This window comes from Balaenoptera physalus (genome assembly GCF_965194825.1).
Source record: "Balaenoptera physalus genome assembly, chromosome: 4".
Taxonomy (NCBI): Eukaryota; Metazoa; Chordata; class Mammalia; order Artiodactyla; family Balaenopteridae; genus Balaenoptera; species Balaenoptera physalus.
Window position 1 is genome coordinate 33,902,470 of NC_138891.1, and position 24,526 is coordinate 33,926,995.

The 24,526-nt window shown below is 35.4% G+C and overlaps 1 long non-coding RNA gene across 1 annotated transcript in view; it reads left to right on the forward strand.

The window, feature by feature from the left end:
* Positions 1-19,833, forward strand: part of LOC309659735 — a 73,200-nt gene extending 53,367 nt beyond the window's left edge. The window contains exons 1-3 of the long non-coding RNA XR_014262925.1: positions 1-10,549; positions 10,854-18,951; positions 19,271-19,833. The exon at positions 1-10,549 is cut by the window's left edge and continues 53,367 nt beyond it. This is a non-coding gene — a long non-coding RNA (uncharacterized lncRNA). The remainder of the gene's footprint in view (positions 10,550-10,853; positions 18,952-19,270) is intronic.
* Positions 19,834-24,526: the final 4,693 nt, after the last annotated feature.

Here is a 24,526-nt window from a genome sequence, read left to right on the forward strand (position 1 = left end):
GACTCTGAGTTTAAAAGAAGTAAATATAGTTAAAAGCAACATATATGAACTCCATGGTAACTACAAATCAAAAACCTACAAAGATACACAAAAATAAGGGAGAAAGGAACACAAATATAACACTAAAGAAAATCATCAAACCACAAGGGAAGAGACTAAAAGTAGAAGAAAAGAACAGAGAAGACCCACAAAAACAACCATAAAACCAGTGACAAAATGGCAATAAGCACATAACTATCAATAGTCACTTTAAACGTCAATGGACTGAACGCTGCAATCAAAAGATATATGGTGGCTGATTGGATACAAAAACAGGATCCATATATATGCTGCCTACAAGAGACTCACTTCAGAGCTAAAGATACACACAAACTGAAAGTGAGGAGATGGAAAAACGTATTTTATGCAAATGAAAGTAAAAAGAAAACTGGTAGCAATACTCGTATCAGACAAAGTAGACTTTAAAACAAAGTCTATAACAAAAGATAAAGAAGGGCATTATATAATGATAAAGGGATCAATATAAGAAGAGGATATAACATTCATTAACATATATGCACCTATACAGAAGCACCTAAATATATAAAGCAAATATTAACAAACATAAAAGAAGAAATTGACTGTAATATAATAATAGTAGGGGACTTTAACACCCCATTTACATCAGTGAATAGATCATCCAATGAGGCAGAAAATCAATATGAAAACAGTGGCCTTAAATGAGATATCTAAATGAGATATACTAATATATCTATAGGACATTCCATTCAAAAACAGCAGAATACACATTCTTTTCAAGTGTCATGGAATGTCCTCCAGGATTGATCGCATGCTAGGCCACAACACAAGTCTCAATAAATTTAAGAAGATTGAAATTATATCAAGCATATTTTCTCATCATAATGGTATGAAATTAGAAATCAATTACGGGAAGAAAAATGGAAAAAAAAATATGGAGACTAAACAACATGCTACTAAAAAACCAATGGGGCAATGAATAAATCAAAGAGGAAAACAGAAAATACCTTGAGACAAATGAAAATAAAAATGCAAATTTTCAAACTCTATGTGATGCAGCAAAAGCATTTCTTAATGCTTTTAGAGGGAAATTTATAGTGATAAGGTCTACCTCAAGAAACAAAAGAAATATCAAATAAACAACCTAACCTATCATCTAAAAGAATTAGAAAAAGAAGAACAAATGAAGCCCAAAGTCAGTAGAAGGAAGGAAATAGCAAAGATCAGAGCAGAAATGAGACCACAAAAAAAAAAAAAAAAAAAAAAAATCAATGAAACCAAGAGCTGGCTTTTTGAAAAGATAAACCAAATTGATAAACCTTTAGCCAGGCTCATTAAGAAAAAAAGAGAGAACTCAAATAAAATTAGAAATGAAAGAGGAAAAGCTACAGCCAGTGTCAAAGAATTATAAACAATCATAAGAGAATACTACCAATAACAAACAAATAGGATTACCTAAAAATATGGACAAATTCCTAGAAACATACAATCTTCCAAGACTGATAAGGAAGAAGTAATCCGAACAGACTGATTACTAGTATTGAAAGTGAATCAGTAACCAAATCTCCCAACAAACAAAAGTCCAGAACCAGATCACATCACAGAGGAATTCTACCAAACATTTAAAGAAGAGTTAATACCTATCCTTGTCAAAATACTCCAAAAAACTGAAGAGGAGGGAATGCTCCCAAACTCATTCTATGAGGCCAGCATTACCCTGATTCTAATATCAGACAAAGACACTATTTTAAAAAAAGAAAGTTAAAAGCCAACATTCCTGATGAGCATAAATGCAAAAAATCCTCAACAAAATATTAGCAAACCAAATTCAACAATACATAAAAAGGATAGTACAGCATGATCAAGTGGGACTTATTCCAGGGATGCAAGGATGGTTCAATATCTGCAAATCAATCAGTGTGATGCACTGCATTAAGAAAATGAAGGATAAAAATCACATGATCATCTCAATAGATGCAGAAAAAAACATTTAACAAAGTTCAACATCCGTTTGTGATAAAAACTCTCCACAAACTTTATACAGAGGAAACATATTTTAACAAAAGAAAGACCACTTATGACAAAACCACAGCTAACATCATACTCAATAGTGACAAGCTGAAAGCTTTTCCTCTAAGATCAGGAATGAGACAAGGATGACCACTCTCACCACTTCTATTTAACATAGTATCAGAAGTCCTAGCCACATCAAACAGACAAGAAAAAGAAATAAAAGGCATACACATTGGAAGGAAAGGAGTAAAACCGTCAGTATTTGCAGATGACATGATACTATATATAGAAAACACTAAAGCTGCCACCACAAACTATTAAAACTAATAAATGAATTCAGTAAATTTGAAAGATACAAGATTAATATACAAAATCTAGTTTCTCTATCCACTAATAATGAACTATCAGAAAGAGAAAGCAAGAAAACAATCTCATTTACAACTGCATCAAAGAGAATAAAATATCTAGAAATAAATTTAACCAAGGAAGTGAAAGACCTATACTCTGAAAACTATAAGATATTGATGAATAAAATTGAAGATGATACAAAGAAATGGAAAGATATCCTGTGTTCATGGATTGAAGAATATTGTTAAAATGTCTCTACTACCCAAAACAATCTATAGATTTAATGTAATCCCTATGTAAATACCTATGACATTTTTCACAGAACTAGGACAAATAATGCTAAAATTTGTATTGAACCACAAAAAAAAAAGTGAAAGCAATCTAGAGCAAAAAAGAACACAGCTTGAGGTATTACATTCCCTGATTTCAGATTATACAACAAAGATACAATAATCAAAACAGTATGATACTGGCACAAAAATAGACACAAAAATCAGTGGAACAGAATAGACAGCCCAGATGAACTTATAGTCAACTAATCTATGACAAAGGGGGCAAGAATATACAATGGGGAAAGACAGTCTTTTCAATAAGTGGTGTTAGGAAAACTGGACAGCTACATGTAAAAGAATAAGATTAGAACATTTTATCACACCATAAACACAAATAAACTCAAAATGGATTAAAGACCTGAAACCATAAAACTCCTGGAAGAAAACACAGGCAGTATGCTCTTTGACATAGGTCTTTGCAATATCTTTTTGGATATATCTCCTCAGGCAAGGAAAACAAAAGCAAAAATAAACAAATGAGACCTAATCAAACTTAAAAGCATTTCACAGTGAACGAAACCTAACCTACTGAATGAAAGAAGATATTTGCAAATGATATGTCTGATAAGGGATTAATATTCAAAGTATGTAAAGAACTTATATACTTCAATATCAAAAAATAGATAAATAATCTGATTAAATAATGCTCAGAGGGCCTGAATAGATATTTTTCAAAAGAAGACATGCAGATTGCCAATAGGCACATGAAAAGATGCTCAACATCACTAATCATCAGGGAAATGCAAACCAAAACCACAATGAGATATCACCTCACACCTGTCAGAATGGTTATGATCAAAAAAAGAAGAAATAACAAGTGTTGGCAAGGATGTGGAGAAAGAGAACCCTACTACACTGTGGGTAGGATTGTAATTTGGTGCAGCCACTATGGAAAAATTATGGCAGTTCCTCAAAATATTAAAAATAGAGCTACCATATGATCCAGCAACTCCACTTCTGGGTATATATCTGAAGAAAACAAACAGTGGAATATTACTCAGCCAAAAAAAAGAATGAAATTTTGCCATTTCCAACAACATGGATGGACCTGAAGGGTGTTACGCTAAGTGAAATAAGTCAGACAGGAAAGACCTACTATCAATATATGTTTTCACTTATATGTGGAATCTAAAAAAGTTTTTTAATGAATATAACAAAATAGAAACACAGAATATAGAGAATCACAGATATAGAGAAAAAACTAGTGGTTTACCAGTGGGAAGAGGGGGGTGGTGTGGGCAAGATAGGGGAAAGAGACTAATATGTACAAACTACTAGGTATAAAATAAATAAGATACAAGGATGTAACAGCCAATATTTGTAATAACTTTAAATGGAGTACAATCTACAAAATGTCAAATAACTGTTGTATACCTGAAACCAATATAATACTGTAAGTCAACTTCACTTTAATTTTTAAAACTCTACATTTTTTACAAGTAATAATGCATTTTCTTAATCCATTTAGAAAGTTACATGAAATTAGGTATTTAGATCTCAAGATCCAAATATTGAAACAATATAGATTATTTATTGTGATTTCAGAAGATCAATTACAATATTTATTGGGTCAAGAATAATCAAGAAAAATTAAAAGTAAAAAATTAACATACTAATTTATGCCTAAAAAAGTGCAACTTAAAATATATTGACATATTTAAAGTGTGGGAAGGCAAGAGAAGAAACTATTTTTTACAAGAAGATAATTAGGAATAACTCAAATCGCCAAAAATTGTGTGATGAATTAGATAGAAAGTAATGGCAACAAATTTTTGGTAGTTAGATGAAAGTAGAGAAAATATGCTGAACAGAGCACATCATCATCAAGAAATACACTGACATTAATGATAAGTTGGCATAGTGATAGCCAGCATGACTGAATGTGCCCAATGCCTCCCAACCTCCACAGATCTATAGATAAAACCTACAGAAAGTAAAACATGGATTGTAAGAAATTCTGAAGAGGAACAAAAAATAGCTCTGAAGTCATAAAAGTGTTAAAAAGTAATCTCAAATAAATAGAAAACCACAATTTTGTTATAAAAGAAATGCTTTTTCAAGTTGTAATGCACATTTGCCATATCACCCACGAACATTGTCATTACTCATTACGTGATCTCTCCAAAGCAGCATATGGAAAACTGTTCAGCATCAGACCGTTTAGCAAGAAATGCTCTCTCTGATAGCAGTGCCCAGGGACATGTTGTTGATGGATATGATCAATCACAAAGTCCTCTATTCCCACTGTCATGCTTCATCCAATCACTAGATATTATCTGTACTTTTCTTCATGTGCAAGAAAGACTTCATTCTAATTTCCATATTCTAGAAGACTGAGTCATAAAACCTGCTCTTAAGAGACCACAATCCACACTAGAAGAATATCGGTACTTCTACTCTAGGAGGAAAAGAAGTTAAGTGCCACCAGAATTTCTTTCAGGATTTCATAGAAGAGAGATTATTAAATATTCTAGCTCAGTGCCTTGTATACTATCAATGTTTGTCAAATGGATAAATAAATGAATGAATTATAAATCCAAGAATGTACATTTCATGTAAATGTGTTTGAGATTTTTTTAGCCTATATTATGTCTAGAGCACAAGATTTATTTTTTTTATTTTTTATTTTTTATTTTTTTAATTGGCATAGAGTTGTTTTACATTGTTGTATTAGTTTCTATTGTACAGCGAAGTGAAGTAGAGTTCCCTGTTCCATACAGCAGGTTCTCATTCATTATCTATTTTATACATATTAGTGTATATATGTTAGTCCCAATCTCCCAATTCATCCCACCTCCTCTTCCCCCCTTGGTGTCAATACATTTGTTCTCTACATCTGTGACTCTATTTCTGCCTTGCAAACTGGTTCATCTGTACCATTTTTCTAGATTCCATAAATATGCATTAATATACAATATTTGTTTTTCTCTTTCTGACTTACTTCATTCTGTATGACAGTCTCTAGGTTCATCCACATGTCTACAAATGACCCAATTTCGTTCCTTTTTATGGCTGAGTAATATTCCATTGTGTATATGTACCACATCTTCTTTATCCATTTGTCTGTTGGTGGGCATTTAGATTGCTTCCATGACCTGGCTATTGTAAATAGTAAAGCACAAGATTTAGAGTTAGCTCTACATTATGTACCTATATGTGCATTAAAATGATGTCATGCAAACTTTTAAGAGTAACACTGCTTTTATGATGCTTGGGCTAATTACTAAATTTAAGCATCACATGTGTGATTTCATGCACTTTGACCACGTTATCTTAGTTTTAATTACTTAAGACTTTAAATGTCATAATTTTCCCTTTTTTTTTCTTCAAAGATTCTCCTATCTCCTGGTTGTCCTCCCACCCTCTGGCCTCATGTTCTTGGTCTCTTTTGTGGCCTTCCCTTCTTCCATCTATGCCTTTTATTTTGTTGTTGCCAGGGTTCTGTCTTTGGGTTTTTACTCTCTTCATTGTACATTTTGCTCTAAGTGAAACATCCAACCCCATGGGTTCAGTGACCCATCCTTATACCATTCCCACATCCAATTTCCCAGTTTAGGCATATTTCCTAAGCTGAAATCCATACATCCAGTTCTATACTGGAAGCTACACCTGGATGACATGACACACAGGCACCTCAGATGGACTAGTTCAATATCACTTCTCTGATTTTTCCATTTCATGCTTACTTCCTCACCATCACACCAGGATCCATTCTACACACCACTGAGAGACTGATCTTTGGAAAGCTAGTCAGATTTTGTTACTTCCCAATTGAAAATAACTTAAAAAATAACTAGCATATTATACGTTGGCATTTATGATCTGGGTCCTGACCTTTCTGCCTTCATCTTTGATAATACTTCTTATTCTCTATAAACCAACCATTAGTGAATTTTAAGGTTTCTAGAATGTCTTCTTTGGGTTCATGCCATTACAAATGTTTCTTTCTCTTCCCTTTCTCTCTTCATCTGATTAATACCTACTCATACGTTAAGTATTTCTCCTAGGATATCTTCTTCAGAAAGTCTTCCTTAACTATTGCAATCTTCTATATATGGCACCAGATTTAGTAGACAGATTGTAATCTTTGTTGTTGGTATAAGTGTTCAATTTAAGGCTTTGAAGACCTTTTTTGCTATTGGGAAAATTGAATGAAAAGATAATATGGATTAAAATGTTCATAGCTATGTATGTTAGTGGTTAAGAGCTACTGATCTAAAGACAGGAGTTTTAATCCTGTCAATTACCAGTTTGGTGACCTTAAGCAAGGATTTTTTTTTCTTTTTAACCTCTCAGTTTTCTGTTCTCTGAAGTGAATATAATTAACTGCTTCACTGGGGTTTTATCATATTAAAGGAGATATTAAATGTAGAGCACATTACATCACATGGAAGTAAAAAATTATCCTAGAAAACCCTCCAAATCATCTAGTAAGTCCATTATATATAATTTTTAATATTTTTAAAAGGTGTAGTCTGAAAAAAGGTGTAGTCTGTAGTCATTTATGAATAAAATGATATGGTATCTGTGATTTGCCTCAAAATAATCCAGTGAAGAGAAAAATCAGAGGTGTGATAAGGTAGATGAAATACGGTTATTTATGAGTTGCTAATGACTGAAGTTTGGTGATGGGTACTTGGAGGGTCCTTAACACAATAACGTCTATATGAGTATGATATTTTCCAGAATAAAGTTCTGTTTAAAAAATATACTATTACTTGTAATACATATATACTTTATATTTCAGTGCCTAAGTATGCACAATTTCTTTTATCAGGATCAATTGAAATGTTGGCTTGCATGTAGGAATCCCACTGCATGAAAAGTATATATCTTTGACTGGAATCATTCTTTGTAAAATGAGAAACTCACACTCTGAAAGGTGTGAGGGAGCTGAAATGATTAAGGGAGCAAGAGGTTCAGGACTCCAATCTCATGTTTACTTCAAGGACATATGCCATTATTTCCTCTGGCTGGCAGATGTACCCAGAGTATTTAAATTACTTCTCTGTCTTTTTTTCAACAAGCATAAACATTTGAATTCATGTAATATAAATGCATGTATGATATGACATCAGAGTATATGGTTATAGATAGCAGAATTGCATTTTTTCCATATTGGATTTGCAACTGCTCTAAATTTTATACATGTGGTCCCTTATAAAATTAATGTAGAATTCATGTCAATTTTATAATCATTAAAGGGTAATTTTTCCATTTATAGTAAATACCTATGCAGCACTACATAAAGGAAGAAGATTTTTGGGACTTCCCTGGCAGTCCAGTGGTTAGGACTCCACGCTTCCACTGCAGGGGGCATGGATTTGATCCCTGGTCAGGGAACTAAGATCCCGCATGCCACATGATGTGACCAAAAACAGAAAAAAAAAAAAGAAGAAGAAGAAGAAGATTTTAATTGTGTATCAGGAGTATGTAGTCTTAAGCTTGGTTTCAAGTTTTCCTACCTGCCTGGCCATAAGCATATCACTTAAACCTTGAGCCTCAGTTTCTTGATCTGTCAAGTGGATGTCCTAATGTCTCATTTTCAGTGTTGCTTTCAGGAGTAAACGAAGGAGAGTGAGCTCTCCAATAACTGGTGCTGGGAAAACTGGACAGCTACATCTAAAAGAATGAAATTAGAACATTTTCTCACACGATATACAAAAATAAATGCAAAATAGATTAAAGACCTAAATGTAACACCAGAAACCATACAAATTCTAGGAGAAAACTTAGGTGGTACACTCTTTGACATAGGTCTTAGCAATATCTTTTTGCATATGTCTCCTCAAGCAAGGGAAACAAAAGGAAAAAATAAACAAATGCGCACTAATTAAACTCAAAAAGCTTTTGCACTTCAAGGAAACCATCAACAAAATAAAAAGACAACCTACTGAATGAGAGAAATATTTGCAAATTATATGTCTGATAAGTGGTTAATATCCAAAATATATAAAGAGCTCATACAACTCAATATCAAAAGCAAAACTCCATTAAAAAATGGGCAGAGGATCTGAATAGACATTTTTCTAGGGAAGACATACAGATGGCCAACAGCCACATGAAAAGATGCTTGACATCAATAATCATCAGGAAATGCAAATCAAAACCACAGTGAGATACCACTTCATATCTCTCAGAATGGCTATAGTCAAAAAGACAGGAAATAACAAGTGTTGGCAAGGATGTGGAGAAAGAGAACTCTACTACACTGATGGTGGGAATGTAAATTGGTGCAGCTATCTTGAGAAACAGTACAGAGGTTCCTCAAATGAATGAATATAATAAAACAGAAACAAACTCACTAATACAGAGAACAAAGTGGGGAGAGGGGCAAAATAGAGGAAGAGGATTAAGAGGTACAAACTACTAGGTATAAAATAAATAAGATACAAGAATAGATTGTACAGCACAGGGAATATAGCCAATATTTTCTAATAACTTTAAATGAAGTATAATCATTAAAAATATCAAATCACTATCACCTGAAACTAATATAACATTGTAAGTCCACTATGCTTCAATTAAAAAAAAATAGAAAGAGGATGAGAAGAATTAATGTTTTGTGTACCTATCACGTGCTGGGCACTGTGCTAAATTCTTTAACATAAGAAAAGATTCCTTCAGCAGTATATTATTTTCCTTTTTTTAACTTAAGAAAATTGGAGTTCAAGGAGAGTAAACAATGAGATAATCTGGGTCAAAATACTGGTTTGGAATTAATGGATTTTAATATTCAAATCTAAAGAATGTGATGACAGTTCTTTCATCTGATTTAAAACCACAAAATATTCTTTTGATGGTTTTTGTTTCTTGCAGGTTCTTTTCTTTCTGTGGTTTTTAATATTACATTGTGACAAATCTGTGAACTGACCATATTAAACTCTCAGAGGACAGTTTAAATACAGATACAATTAAATATAGTAAAAATTTATTTGAAAATTTGAGATGAATGAGAATTAATACACATGGCCTACATGTTATTTGTAAAATAAATAAATGAATGAATAAATGCATGAATAAATATACCTATGAAGAGTCTGTAACGCTTCTGAGTCTTGAGTATATACACCTTTATTATTAAGAATTTTATACACATTTTACTTTTCAGAGTCAAAGTTATTTTTAAAGAAAAATTTATGTTCCATGTAGTCTGCCTTTGTGAAATTTAGGAGGTCTTCATGGTTGGGAATTTTAGTTAAAATAGGACATAAAGTTTTTTGAGTATTGAAGTGCCTATTGGAATGTGACAGTTCCCATTTAATATCTATATTTATTTATACTTGATGCCTCAATTTACATACATAGTGGTGTTCTTTGGGAGTTCTGTAGCTTTTGGCTTTAAGAATTGATGACATTTTTTGCAAACTGGAAGTCATGTTCTGGATGCCAAAATAAGTGAAATTACTGCCCAGGACTTCTGGAAGTTGTTAAAATACTTTAAGGATGCTTTTCATTGTGTTTATGAAACCATGAATATTAAAATGGTAAAAATAAAATCTTACATAATTTAAAATTTTCAAAAAGTTTTTCCTGCTTTGGTTTGCTCAGTCCTGGATCTTAGAAGCATTTTAGAACTTACACATATACACCATAATAAAGAGTAGAATTTAGCTTGAATAGAGCTTATGTTAACATTAAATCCCTAGATCATTTCTGACCTCAGATATCTTCTTCTACTGACTCTTTATATGGATTCATCAGCATTCAGATTCCTGCTACTTGTTATCAATCATTTCTCACTACTATGTCCTCTTTAACTATTAACCTTCTCTATGCCCCTTGACCCAAGTATTGAAGCAAATCATTCTTTTTCATCAAGCAAAATATCTTAAAAGGCTAGATTTTTTTTTTTTTTTATTTTTTTTTATTTTTGACTGTGTTGGGTCTTCGTTTCTGTGTGAGGGCTTTCTCTAGTTGCGGCAAGCGGGGGCCACTCTTCATCGCGGTGTGCGGGCCTCTCACTGTCGCGGCCTCTCTTGTTGCGGGGCACAGGCTCCAGACGCGCAGGCTCAGTAGTTGTGGCTCACGGGCTTAGTTGCTCCGCGGCATGTGGGATCTTCCCAGACCAGGGCTCGAACTCGTGTCCCCTGCATTGGCAGGCAGATTCTCAACCACTGCGCCACCAGGGAAGCCCAAAAGGCTAGATTTTGCTAACGATCTAGGGAAAAAACACTTAAAATTGAATATCAGACCTCAAGCCTCCTAAATTTCCTCAATCTTTAATCTTTTTTTTTAACCGTTAATCTTGATTTGGAATTTTAAAAATAGGATCACAATGATGAGTGCATCATTTATCTTTCCCCAGCAGCAGAGGAAAGAAGATTTGTGAAATGACAGCCGTAATTTCTTTGACTTCCTTAGAAGAAAGTTTCAAGTTAATTTAAAGGTACAATATAAATAATATTACCAGTGATCAATGAGTTATTTATCTGTAATTTATATGTCTCTGAAGCCTCCCATGTCCTGAGGAGACTCTTTAGGGTTGCACTATTACTCACCTAAAGACAAATGTAATTATTTTTTCTTCTTCCTTTTCTTCCTCTTCCTCATTTTCTTCTTCTCTTCTTTCTTTTTAAAGCAATTTAATCCTAAAGCTATTAGATATAGCTGCTAAGTGCCTTCACAGGTGCCGTGGGTGGGGATGAGGAGTCCCCCGAAAAGGAGTGTTCTGGTTTGGGGTACCTAAGCCCAAGCAGGGTAAGGAGGGCGCCTTTCCCTGAGAAGAGCCAAGCATAAGGTATCATAACTCAAGAAAGTAAAACAGTGTTCCACATAGGAGACAGTCTGGCACGAAAGGTCTAACAAGGTGAGGAGGGTATTTGTACAGAAGAAAAGAAGGCAGTGGTGCTGGAAGATTGATGATGTAAAGGGAGATTGATCAAATAATTAATATATTTAAGATAATAGGAGTCCGCTTCCTCATTGTCACAGAAGGCAGTTTAAATACAGACAGGGAAAAAGTAGAATTAACCTGGTATGGGAATTAGTGATATCAATATGAAATAATGGTTTTCAATATGTAAAGAAAGACAACAATAAGTATAGATATAAACGTGTGTATCACGTGTATAGGTATTTTAAGCACGTGTATATATGTGTGTAAATACATATACACACATATATACTCTAGTTCTGTCCACTGAGTGGTCTGGGAGTAGTGACACACTAATAGTCATGACCACACCTCACATGCAGATCTAAATACCATTCTCCTCTAACAGGAAATAGGGCTTGTTGGAGAAAGGACTAATTTTTGGTCTGAGCCAGGGCAATAAAAGATATATGCAGACTATCCTTTGGGTCCAGAAAGTAAGGAAGTGCTCAAAGAATAATGAAGATATGTCAGAAGAGCACAATAGGAACCTTGAAGGGTATTTATTGACCAAAACAAAGGAAAAGTTGTGCTTCTGGCCAGTGGAACAAATAAAGAGTCCAGAAGTACGTACACATGGTGGATTGTTTTTAGACAATGACGCAAGATAATTCAGTGTGGAAAGTATAACCTTCTCCAACAAGATGCCAGAACAATTTTATATATGCAAAAAAGGAAAAGAAAAAGAAAAACAGAACCTCAACCCTTACTTCACACACTGTATTAAAAAGAAAATAATGCAAATGTACATAGACTTAAATGTAGGAGCAAAACCTATCAGACTTCTAGAAGAAAATGTAAGATAAACTGTCAGTGAACTTCAGTTTAGTGAAGATTTTTAAAAATACAAAGCAAAGCACAGTAATCATTTAAAATTTTTGAAAAAGTTGGACTTCATGAAGAATTTTCTTCAACGTTTTAAATAGAACTTGTATCTAGAATATATAAAGCACTCCTACAACATAATAAGAAGACAACCCAAATGGGAAAAAATGTGGACAGACATTTCACCAATGAAGATATATGGATGGTGAATGAAAACCATAAATAAAAACTACTACAAGATAACACTACACACTCAATAGAATAGCTAAAATTTTAAATTTTAAATACTGACCATACTCAAGTATCAGTGAGTTTCAGAAGCAATCAGAGCTTTTATACACTTCTGGTAGAAACGCAAATTGGTACAGTTACTTTGGAAATGAGTTTGGTATATTTTTTAAAGTTAATGGGATCCAGCCATTTCACTCCTAGGTATTTACTCCCCCAAAATAAAAGCATATATCCATACAAAGACCTGAATACAGATTTTCACAGCAGCTTTATTTGTAATCGCCTAAAACTGGGAACAACTCAAATATCCATCAGCAGGTGAATGGATAGACAAATTGGGTATAGCCATATAATGGAGCACTGTTCAATAATAAAAAGTAACGAATTAGCAAAATATCTGCTTAAGTTCTTCTACTTGTACCATTCCTTCAAATAATTTGGTACTCCCTGCTAATAAAGTAATGGATTACTGATATATGCAACAAAATGGATAAATCTCAAAATTATGATGGTGAGTGAAAGAAGCCAGGCAAAGAAAGAATACATAATGCATAATTTCATTCATATAAAATCCTAGTAAATACTAACTAATATCAGAGGATGCAATGAGAACACAATATTATTTCAGTGATGTTCCTACCAAAAATACATAATCAAATCCAATCATGGAAACTATCAGACAAACCCAAATAGAGAGGTATTCTATTTTTAAAAAATCCTATAGTCTTCAAAAGTGCATTGAAAGGCAAAGAGAGACCAAGGAACTATTTGAAAGACACTGAACTTGGTATATTTTCTATAAAGGCATTACTGAGACAATTTGGAAATTTGAATGGGGTGTGAGGATTAGATTAGACTCAAGAATCTTAGAGTGTATTAGAACTATTAGAACAATTGACAATACTTGAATGGAATCTGATTAGATGTAATTATATGTAAAAAAATATTTCCTGGTTTTAATCTTGTAGTTATGTTGAAAAATGTCCTGGTTTATAGGAAATGCTAAAATATTAGGGGTGATGGGGCCATCAGTTTGGCCACTTACTCTCAAATGCTTCAGGAAAAATGAAATTGTTCTTTGCGCCATACTTGCTGTTATCTATACATTTCAACAGATGGATTGATAGATATAGATATACAACAATTGTTTGTTTGTTATTTTTATACACTCTGTTCATTTTGATCCTATACAGCAATTCAAAGAGTCCTTTCATATAATTTTCAGATTCTTCTGGTAGAAATTGTCAGATTTCTACCATACTGCTCCTACTTGCTTCTCTCCAAGACTATATCTAGGTGTGTAAAAGGAGAAAGACTTAGGTAGTGTAACCACCAAATTAAAGTGTGCCCAGACAACAGACATCCTGAGTCATCCTGAGAAAACAAGGGAGGATGATGGTCAATTTAGGTTTGTGATGTTGGAGATTGATATCATTTCAGGCCTGTGTCCATCTTTTGTTCTCAAAGTCAGTGACACTCTTCTGCAGCTTGCAGTTGTGCTGGCAGTAACAACTGGGCAACCCATAATCGGCTCTCTCTGAATCATTTCAGGGCCTCATGTTCTCTCCTCTATTTGGATCCTGCCCTACTTTGGCTTTCACAGGCATTACAGAAACTCCTGAGATCTGCCTGGCTATGACTCCCATTTGGACCAGTATCATGAGGTTCCTCCTGAAATGACTCAGCCCTGACAAGCTCCCCAGACAATTTCTACCCCCTAGGGGTTCTGCCCGTAACACAAGAGAACATGGAGTGGTCCAGAAAGCTAAATATTGGGTCCTTCTCTGTTTTCTTCTTCTCACAAAATCTCTGGACTTTTGTTACATCAGTGAAGACATAGTCTCTTTCTTTTGGACATCAGCCTCTCGGCTAAACTTTAATAACACACATTGGTATTTTCTCGGTGTTAAGGGAGAAGATCTAAGATTTGATTATTGGACATGGTCTTTAATGTTGTTATATATGAACTAAAGGAATTTGGAAATTACTTCCTCTCAAAAAACCTCCCTTTGTGATGTTTCAAAATCCTATTTTAAATGCCAGATGTTGAATATTAACCCTTGCTTTTTCATTGCAATCTTTCTGTAACAATCCTAATATGACTCTTCTCTTAAGCTGGTCTGAGAAAAGCACATTTCAGAAAGAAAAAAGAATAAAACACAATAATATTCTTTCTTTCTTTTTTTAAATTAATTTTTATTGGAGTATATTTGCTTTACAATGTTGTGTTAGTTCCTGCTGTACAGCAAAGTGAATCAGCTCTATGTATACATATATCTGCCCTTTTTTGGATTTCCTTCCCATTTAGGTAGAAAACACAATAATATTTTTTCTAGTGTTTCTTTCATGATACATTTAAGTTAAGTAACGTGTCTTGTGCCATGTAACTACTGGAAGTCCAGTAACCTCTTTTAACTTTCCAAGGATCCCAGGGATGTGTGAAGAATGCACATGCACTGTTGATATTCATCTCATGTCTCTGAATAAACATTTCTGTTACTGATTCAATTATCAACCTTCCTTACCATCTTGTCTTCTAAACATTGTACTTTCTCCACACTCCACCGCAAGCATTGGCCCTGACCATTCTCTTTCATTATGCAAAACATCTCATATGATTGTTGTGTGTAATAGACGCTTTCTGTACCTATCTGTAGTTCCATAGTTGCTCTCCTTCTAGCTTTCCAACACTTGTTTGGGAAACCCTTAGCCCTTCTAGCCCCTTTCCCACTGTATCCGAGAATTCAAAATCTTTGGGATTCTTGTTACTTTGTTATTCAAAGAAACTCCTCCCTCTTTTTGCATCAAAAATTTCCCAGTCAAAATGGTTAACTAATAAGAACCTGCTATATAAAAAAATAAATTAAATTAAATTAAAAAAAAATTTCTCAATCAAACAGGCTCTCGAGACTTCCCTTACCTAACAACATGTCTTATTAAGATCTCCACTCCCACCACCACCAAATGTACAAATTTCTCCCTAGAGGAACTCTACCATCCTCCTCCAGCAGAGGTCTATAACCAGGTAGCCCAAGACTTTAATCTGGCCAAGAGACATATTTTATTCATCTGCAGAATTTGTGTCTTCATTTTACTTCTATACCTGTTTCACCATTGAATTTTGGAAGCAGACAATTTACTTTATAGTTTGATAGGTCCAGAGATGGAAAGAGGTTTTGCTCCATGATGGATCATGCACAGAGTCACATTCATATATGATTTGGATGATTTAGATGATGATATCTGGGATTTGAGGGCTCATGAGATTTAGACGAGATTTTAGCCTTGAGCTGATGCTAATAGGCTGAGAATTTGGGGGATGCTGGGATGGGGTAAATGTCCACGTGGGATGAATGTGAGCCTTTGGGGCCAGAGGGCGGACTGTGGTAGTCTGAAAAATGACCCTCCCCACCTCAAAAAAAAGGTATTTACATAAAATCCCTGGAAACTACAAATGTTACCGTATTTGAAAAAAGAGCCTTGTCAGATGTGATTAAATTAAGGATCTTGAAATGAGGAGATAATCCTGAATTATCTCGGTGGGCCCTAAATCCAGTGACAAGTTTCCTTTTCAGGGAAAGGCAGAGAGATATTTGAGACAGACAGAAGAGGAGAAGATACCAACACAGAGTAGAGAATGCAATGTAAAGACAGATTCAGAGATGGAGTGATATGGCCACAACCCAGGAATGCCAGGATAGCTAATAGAAGCTGGAAGAGAAAAGAGGCAAGTTGTCCCTTAAAGCTCCCAGAGGAAGTATAGCCCTAGAGATTTCAGACTTCCAGACTCCAGCATTGTGAGAGGATACAAAAAAAAAAAAAGCAAATCCTTGTTATTCCAGTTGTAAGAACATCTCTGGAGAAAGACTTTAAATTAACAGGAGAATTGGTATATGGTGTTTTAGACTATCTTACCATGCTACATGAAAATATTTCTACAAAAAGAAAAAAAGCCATTTTTATTATAATATGGTGAAATATAATAAAAGTAGAGTTTATTATTGGAAATGGCTCTATTATTGACCAAACTAATTCTCTAAAATTTGAGCAGTCTACTTTTTGCCTTTCATTCAGTTTATTCTAAAATAACTTTAAGAGAGGCTGTTTTGACCAAAAGGATATCAGATATAGCTAAAATTAATAATTTAAAATCTTTGGCAGTATAAGTTATTAAGAACACTTCTTTTTTTTCTTTTTTAGTTAGTAGCATCTGGTTTTAAATCCTTAGTGAATACTTACTAGCTGTGTGACCTCAGACAAACTGCCTCATCACTATGAGTCTGTATAAAATATTTAATAAGAAGACAGCAAAGAAAATTTGAGGCTATTGCTAGACTTCTTTGATGTATAAAAGTGAGTAGTAGAGGGAGAACCAAACTAGTCACCTGTAACCAGTATCCTCCAAGGACTACCCGGAAGACATGTATAATATCACTCTAAGATGTAGTTTATTGTGGGACCAGTGATTGGGCTTGCTTCATGAAGGCTCTAAGGTACAATTTAATAGAGTTTCACAAGTCTATTTTCTTGGGTAATTTCCACATTCTCTTGGGTTATTTTCACATTTCTCAGAAAACTCAGCTATAAATAAAATTGAGGGAGTTTCTTGACAAAACAGAAGAAAATCAAGGTCTAGACAACTAGCTTTTAAAGAAACCCTAGGCTAAGAAATTATGCCAATAGTTAAGAATGATGCCACTTGAAACCAAAAAATTGAGACTAAACTTGAAATTTCCAGAAGATTTCCCAAGGAACAGAAAGTTAAGGAAAGGCCAGGGAACTTTTGTTATGACTATGGGAAAAGATAGAATGCAGAATCCTAGATGTAAGACATGAGAGAAGAAACAATGTTTACTCCACACAGCAGGCAATTAGAGCCATCAATGGACCATCATGGATGACAGAATACACTGAAGGAAGAAGAGGACAGAAATGAATGCTTATTTAATGTCTAATGTGGGCCTCAAAACTTTGCATTTAAGATTTAGAGAAGCACTTTTATTTAATTCTCACAATACTTCTTTAAATAACTAATATTATCTGTGAAGTCATGCTAATCTATCTCACTTCCAAATCCATGATCTTTCTAGACAATTTAAAAGGAGAGTGGGTATCATATGGTCCCTAGACATGAGCTGTGAACTACACCCAGAAGGTTAGAAACAAACTCCTGAAGAATTTGCAAAAGAGCATCAGGATGAGAAAGGTCTTCTAACACTATGGCTACCAGCTCTGGTCATTTCAATTATTTCAAAGCAAGGAAGGAAATATCGATTGCTTTAACCCCTCTAAAAGTATCTGCATGATTAGGATAAAACTTCATAGTATTCCACAAAACAAAGAAAATAATAATGTCTTACCAGATGACCAAGTCAATTTCAGATTCCAGAAACCGCATGAGAGAGGTCCTGCTAAGTGACCATGTTAGAATGCTGGTTCTCAAGAAAGGTGAAGTGGTGAAAACTTTGAAGCTAGAGGTAATTTCAGAGGAAATAATGATTGTGAAAATATGCTCCACTTTGGTTTGGTTTGGTTTGGTTTTGAAGTGAAATTACTGCAACAAAGAATCTGGTGTAAACCACAAAAGAAACCTTAATTTTTAAATTTAGGTGGACTGTTTGTGTAATATAGATATGCCTCTTGGTTTTTGGCTTGGTTTGTTTTGCTTCTGCTTTTTAGTCAAAGGTGTACTACTGACATTTACAAATAATAGGTCTTTGGGATATGTTTGATTGTTTGGAAATTTAAAAGTGACTATGTATTTGGGGTTTTTGTTATTGCTGGTTTTCTGTTTTCTGTTTTTTGTTTGTTTTTTGCTATTTTTCATTACTGATAAATGCATACAGAAAAATGAGTGACATCAAGGTCTAAACATCCTTCGGTAAAATTTCTTCAACTGCGTCCAATAACAATATATTAGTTATCTCAACAAGCACAATGGAGCAAAGGGAAGTGGTTTCTTTTCAGACATTTTGTCTGTGAAATTTCTCTGGTGGGTTTTCTTTGTATTTTAATCTGGCAATAAATTTCCTGATGACATAAACTTTATCATCTTATTTCACTTTGTAGAGGTCTGGGCCAGCCTCATATTCATATGTTAATTGAATTTAGAAAAAAGGTGATTATTTGGATTTCTATTAACCAAAAAAAAAAAAAAATCAGTTTTTATAGGTTAAACTATATAAAATTACTGATAGTAAACTGTTTTTTGCTTCTAAATTGCAATTTTTCATATGCTTCAATCTAATGTATTCCTAGTACTTTTACTGGGAATAAGTGATTCCCTTACTAATATCTCTATATAGCTCAGTAGGATTCTGGAATATATTCTTTTTTTTTTTTTTTTTTTTGAATTTATTTATTTATTTATTTTTGGCTGTGTTGGGTCTTCGTTTCTGTGCGAGGGCTTTCTCTAGTTGTGGCGAGCGGGGTCCACTCTTCATTGCGGTGCGCGGGCCTCTCACTATCGCGGCCTCTCTTGTTGCAGAGCACAGGCTCCAGATGCGCAGGCTCAGTAGCTGTGGCGCACGGGCCTAGTTGCTCTGCGGCATGTGGGATCTTCCCAGACCAGGGCTCGAACCCGTGTCCCCTGCATTGACAGGCAGATTCTTAACCACTGCGCCACCAGGGAAGTCCCTGGAATATATTCTTGATTATAAGAGGGATAAAATACAATTATTGTCTGAGAGACTATCATCTAAATTTTTAGAAGTGGTAGTATTTGTAAAACATAGCATTCTATTAACCACATACTTTATTAATTTTTGTTTGTTTCTTCAACAAGTACTTTTGAACATGTACTATAATATGGTGATTTTAACATATAGGTGTCAGAATTCATGGATTTCAATCCTGGTAGTCCCCATATTTTAGTGTGTAACACTCTCCATATTCATGTATATCTTCAAGTCAAATGTTTCTTTTCTGTAAATGGGGACAAGAATGATGACATCTGGCTCACAGAATTGTATGAATTAAATGAAATAATAACTGTGCTTCACAGTACCTGGCTCATAGTAACCACTCAGTACAAGGGAGAAAAATAGGTAATCCTGTTGTCATGGAGCTTACAATCTAGTAAGGAATACAGACATAAATTATCACAATTGTCATAAGTTTTATAAAGGAGAAGTACATAGTCCTACACAGGTGTGAGTAAGAGTACTCTGTGGCAATCAGGGAAAGCTTTCTTTGGAAAATGAGAATTGAGCTGAGATCTGAGTAAGAGTACTCTGTGGCAATCAGGGAAAGCTTTCTTTGGAAAATGAGAATTGAGCTGAGATCTGAAGGATAAACACTAATAAATCAGGTAAAATTTTGATGGAAAGCATTCCAGGCAGAGGAAAATCCATGCCCTATATTTTGCAAGAGTATGACATTTTTGGGGAACTGAATAAGGCCAGCAAGGCTGAGGTGTCAAACTTCTGCAGGTGAGGTAGAAGTGGGAGCCCAGTCTCATGGGGTCTGTTAAGCCATGTAAATTCCTTTAAATAGAGGAGTGAAGTCATTGCCCAACTTTGCTGCTTAATAGAAACCTTATTCTTTTTTAAATATCTGGTGTGACTTACTTCTTTTGTGGTATTTATAAAAAATAATTTGATGTGCCTTGGCTTCCTGCAATCATTACAATTATTTTTAAATGACATACATGTGGACAGATTTTTTTTTTTGGTCCATTTTTCTCTATTTTAAATACAGACAAAATTTCCAAAATTCCCTAAAAAGTGAGGTTTGAGGGCACAGTCCTCTGGGCTATCAAGTTTTTCCAAGACTTCTGATACCAAGTACAAGTTGGGCGGGGGAGGGGGGAGTCCCAAAACGACCCTCAGTTTTGATAATTCACTAGAAGGACTCACAGGACTCACTGAGAGCTATTGTACATGTGTACATGAGAGCCATGGTTTATTACAGGGAAAGGATAATGAAAATCAGCCAAGGATGAGATGCATAGGGCAGAGTCTGGGAAAGTTCTACAGTGAAGCATCTGCTGTCCTCAAGATGCATTACTCTCCCCACAACGGTGTATGACATTATACACTGAGTATTGCCAACCTGGGAAACTCATCCGAGCTTTCATGTCCAGAGTTTTTATTGGGGCTTCATTACATGGACATAATTGATTGATTGCCCATGTGGTTGTACTCAGTCTCTAGCCCCCTACTTCTTAGAGGTCAGGCTGAAACCATGAAGCCCAGGGGGCCCACCATAAGTCACCTCATTAGCATAAAGTATCAGATGTGGTCCAGGAGGCCCACCATGAATAACAAAGACACATCTATCACTCAAGAAATTCAAAGAGTTTAGAAGTTACCTCCCAGTTGCTATGGACAAAGACCACATCTTTCGTTTGGCCAGGTCAAATGATTTACTACAAAGGCTACCCTCTGGCTTTTGGGCAAGTCTCTCTTACAGCAAAACAATCATATTTGTCTGGGCATCTACTTTTAGTATAGCTTTTATATGATAGACACAGCAACAGTATCATTATGAATTTTGGAAGAGCCACTGTGGGGTAGAGATACGTTTAAAAAAACCAACTAATCTGTCCCATAAAGTTATTACAACATTTTCACATTCTTGTTTCTTGATTTACCATTATTTCTAGCTTAGGATAAACTTGTGCAGTTATTTAGCATGGAAATTAGTTGATTATTGACTAAATCCAGTTCTTCTTCCTCAGGTCAATTATTTTCCATCAGTATTACATCTTAAGGAGGCTTTAACTAGTTTTCCCAATGTGACCACCAATATCAGCATTATAACCTCACCAATAGTGTCTGTGTTATACCATTATCACAGTATGGCAGTAGATGTGACTTAAAAAATAAGATCAAAAGATACAGGCACATTACTAGAGTCTCAGTAAGTCATCAACAATTAGTCCAGTCCACCATCATATTGTAGAACCAAAATGTCTCCTAGAGTGATGCCACTCAGGTTTGCAGTTTTCCCTACAACCATGTCAGTTTGCAAAAGCAGAAGCGATCTTCACCCTTTCAAGCATCTGGTAAAATTGAGTTAAGAGACAATATCATCTCTTCTTCTGAGTCTTCCTCAAAGTAGTGATGTAATATTTGATTTCCCTCATTACATAACCCATTTATTCATTCCCTTACCTTCAGCTACTATTCCTGCCCTAGCCCTATTCACTGTTTAGCTTTACCCAAACTTTCTACCTTTGGAAAAGATGTGATGTTTGGCCACTGAGCAGGTCCAGGTTGCTGGTAGTAATACTAGTCTAGCAAGCACTTCCCCCTCAGTCCACTCCCATTACACTGGGAAGAATTATATAGTGCATTAACTAGTAGGCTATCTCAAGCACTAGGCAACTAATTTTACATTTTTCACCAACTCCAATTATGCCAGATTAGGTAAAGGCATCAGCCCCTTGGGAATCCTGATGTAAAGGTTTAAAAATACAGCTACAGTTTTTTGTTTAGGGATCATGCCTGCTTCTGGCACCAACAGTTGCAAGCCTGGTCCTTGGACCACTGCATTAAGTAAGAAAAAAAAAGGCTGAGGTGATATGAGAAAAAAAGAAAACAATATAGTCATACCGCCATCCTCCCTCTGTGGGAAAAAATTGTATAGTCCTACAGAATACTCCCCTATTTCCTTCTCCCCAGATTACCCAGAAAAGTGAAGGAATCTATCTAGTCATTACCCTCCCTTGGCGCCCCTCATGTTGAATGTGAGAACACACGCATGAAGGTGTATAAACCAACCCTTCTTGCTTCTATCTCCCCCATTTTAAACAACAAATGTACTAATTGTCCATTCTAATTCTCTATCAAACCATTGTCCTCTGAGGACAATACCTCCCTGCCCATTGTTGGGCATACGAGCTATAAAGTACTTTCCTTGGTCTGATGGAATGTGACTTGGTAGTCCGAACTAGTGTTTCCCAAAACCACCTCAGTTTCCATAATTCCCTAGAAGGACTCATAGAACTCTCTGAGAGCCATTATAATCACAGTTATGATTTATTACAGGGAAATAACACATTAAAATCAGCCAAAAGAAGAGACAGAGCAAAGTCTGGGAGGGATCCAAACACAAGATTTCCATTGTCCTGAGGATACATTACCCTCCTAGCATCCATGTGTGACAGTATGTGCGGAGCATTGGCAAGCCAGGGAGCTCATCTGAGCTTCAGTGTCAAGACTTTTCACCAGAGTTTCATTACTTGGGCATGACTGATTGATTGATTGCCCCTGTGGTGCTCTCAGTCTCTTGCCCCTACTCTCCAGAACTCAGGCCGATAACACATGGTCCAAGAGGCCCACCATGGGTCATCTTGTTAGCATAAACTCTCAGGCATGATCAGAGGGACCCACCATGAGTCATTTCTCTAGTATAGCTGGCAGATGTGGTTCACAAGACCTACCATGAACAACAAAGACACCCCTATCACTGGGGATATTCCTTAGAGTTTAGAGATTACCTTCCTGGAGCCAGGGACAAGGCTAGACCCTTCTTTTGTCAAGGCCAAATTCTTTGCTACAAAATATATCATTTAAAAATAAATAATGCATAGAATTTCCCTTCGGAAGTTGTATTTTATGAAATTTGCACTTTTCCTTAGCTCCCTAGGGAACATCACTGCAGTTTCCAAGTGGGTGTGGGACATGCTGCTAGCTGACCATGAGATATACCTTCTACCGTTCATCCTTACTAACAGATTAGGAAGTGGGGAAAATAAAAGAGGAAACAAAGGGATCAGCAAAGTAAAAATGAATTACCACTTCTTTGAAAACATGATGGCAAGGTTGATGAAGAAGGAGGAGAGGAAGACGGAGGGGGTAGTGAGGAAATAGAGATAGGGGCGCTTAAAGAATTAACATTAGAAATATAAGGGAGACATGACAGATGCAAATTTTTAAACAGCTAATATAAGGATATTATGAACAACTTTATGCCAATAAAATTGAATACAGGGCTTCCCTGGTGGCGCAGTGGTTAAGAATCCACCTGCCAATGCAGGGGACACGGGTTCGAGCCCTGGTCCAGGAAGATCCCACATGCCGCGGAGCACCTAAGCCCGTGTGCCACAACTATTGAGCCTGCGCTCTAGAGCCCGTGAGCACAGCTACTGAGCCCGCGTGCCACAACTACTGAAGCCTGCACGACTAGAGCCCATGCTCCGCAACAAGAGAAGCCACGGCAATGAGAAGCCCATGTACCGCAACAAAGAGTAGCCCCCGCTCGCCGCAACTAGAGAAAGCCCGCGCACAGCAGTGAAGACCCAACACAGCCGTAAATAAATAAATAAATAAATAAATTTATTTTTTTTTAAAAAATTGAATACATACATAAGATGGTCAAATCCCTAGAAAACAAATCAAAAAGAAAAACACCGTAGTTCCATAACCATTAAAGTGTTTGAACTGTGAGTGAAAAAATCTTCCCACAAACCAAAAACAAAAGTAAAACAAAGCCAGGTATGGCTTTTCCTAAAGTCCTACCAAACACTCAAAAAACAAACAAACAAACAAAAAACACGCACACACTTCAATCTTCCATACACTATTGCAAAGTATATAGAACAAGAGGAAAGATTTCACCAAAGCCAGCCCAGATTCAAAGCCAGGGGAATTAGACCCCACCTCTTGTGAAGGAATAGCAAAGAATTTGTAGCTCATCTTTAATCTACCACAAAGTGGTTTTCTAAAATACTGTAATAAGGAGGAGAGTGTCACTGGATCTCTTCATTTCTTTCTAAGAAAACAGCAAAGTAGAAGTAAGCTTACACAGAGTAGTAGTAATATAAACTAAACTTGTAGTAAAATGTATTTTATTTGTGGTGTTTTAAAATGAAATATTCAAACAAATGAAATTGCTAATACTACTGTATAGATCATGGAGAGTAAGGGGCAAACTGCAT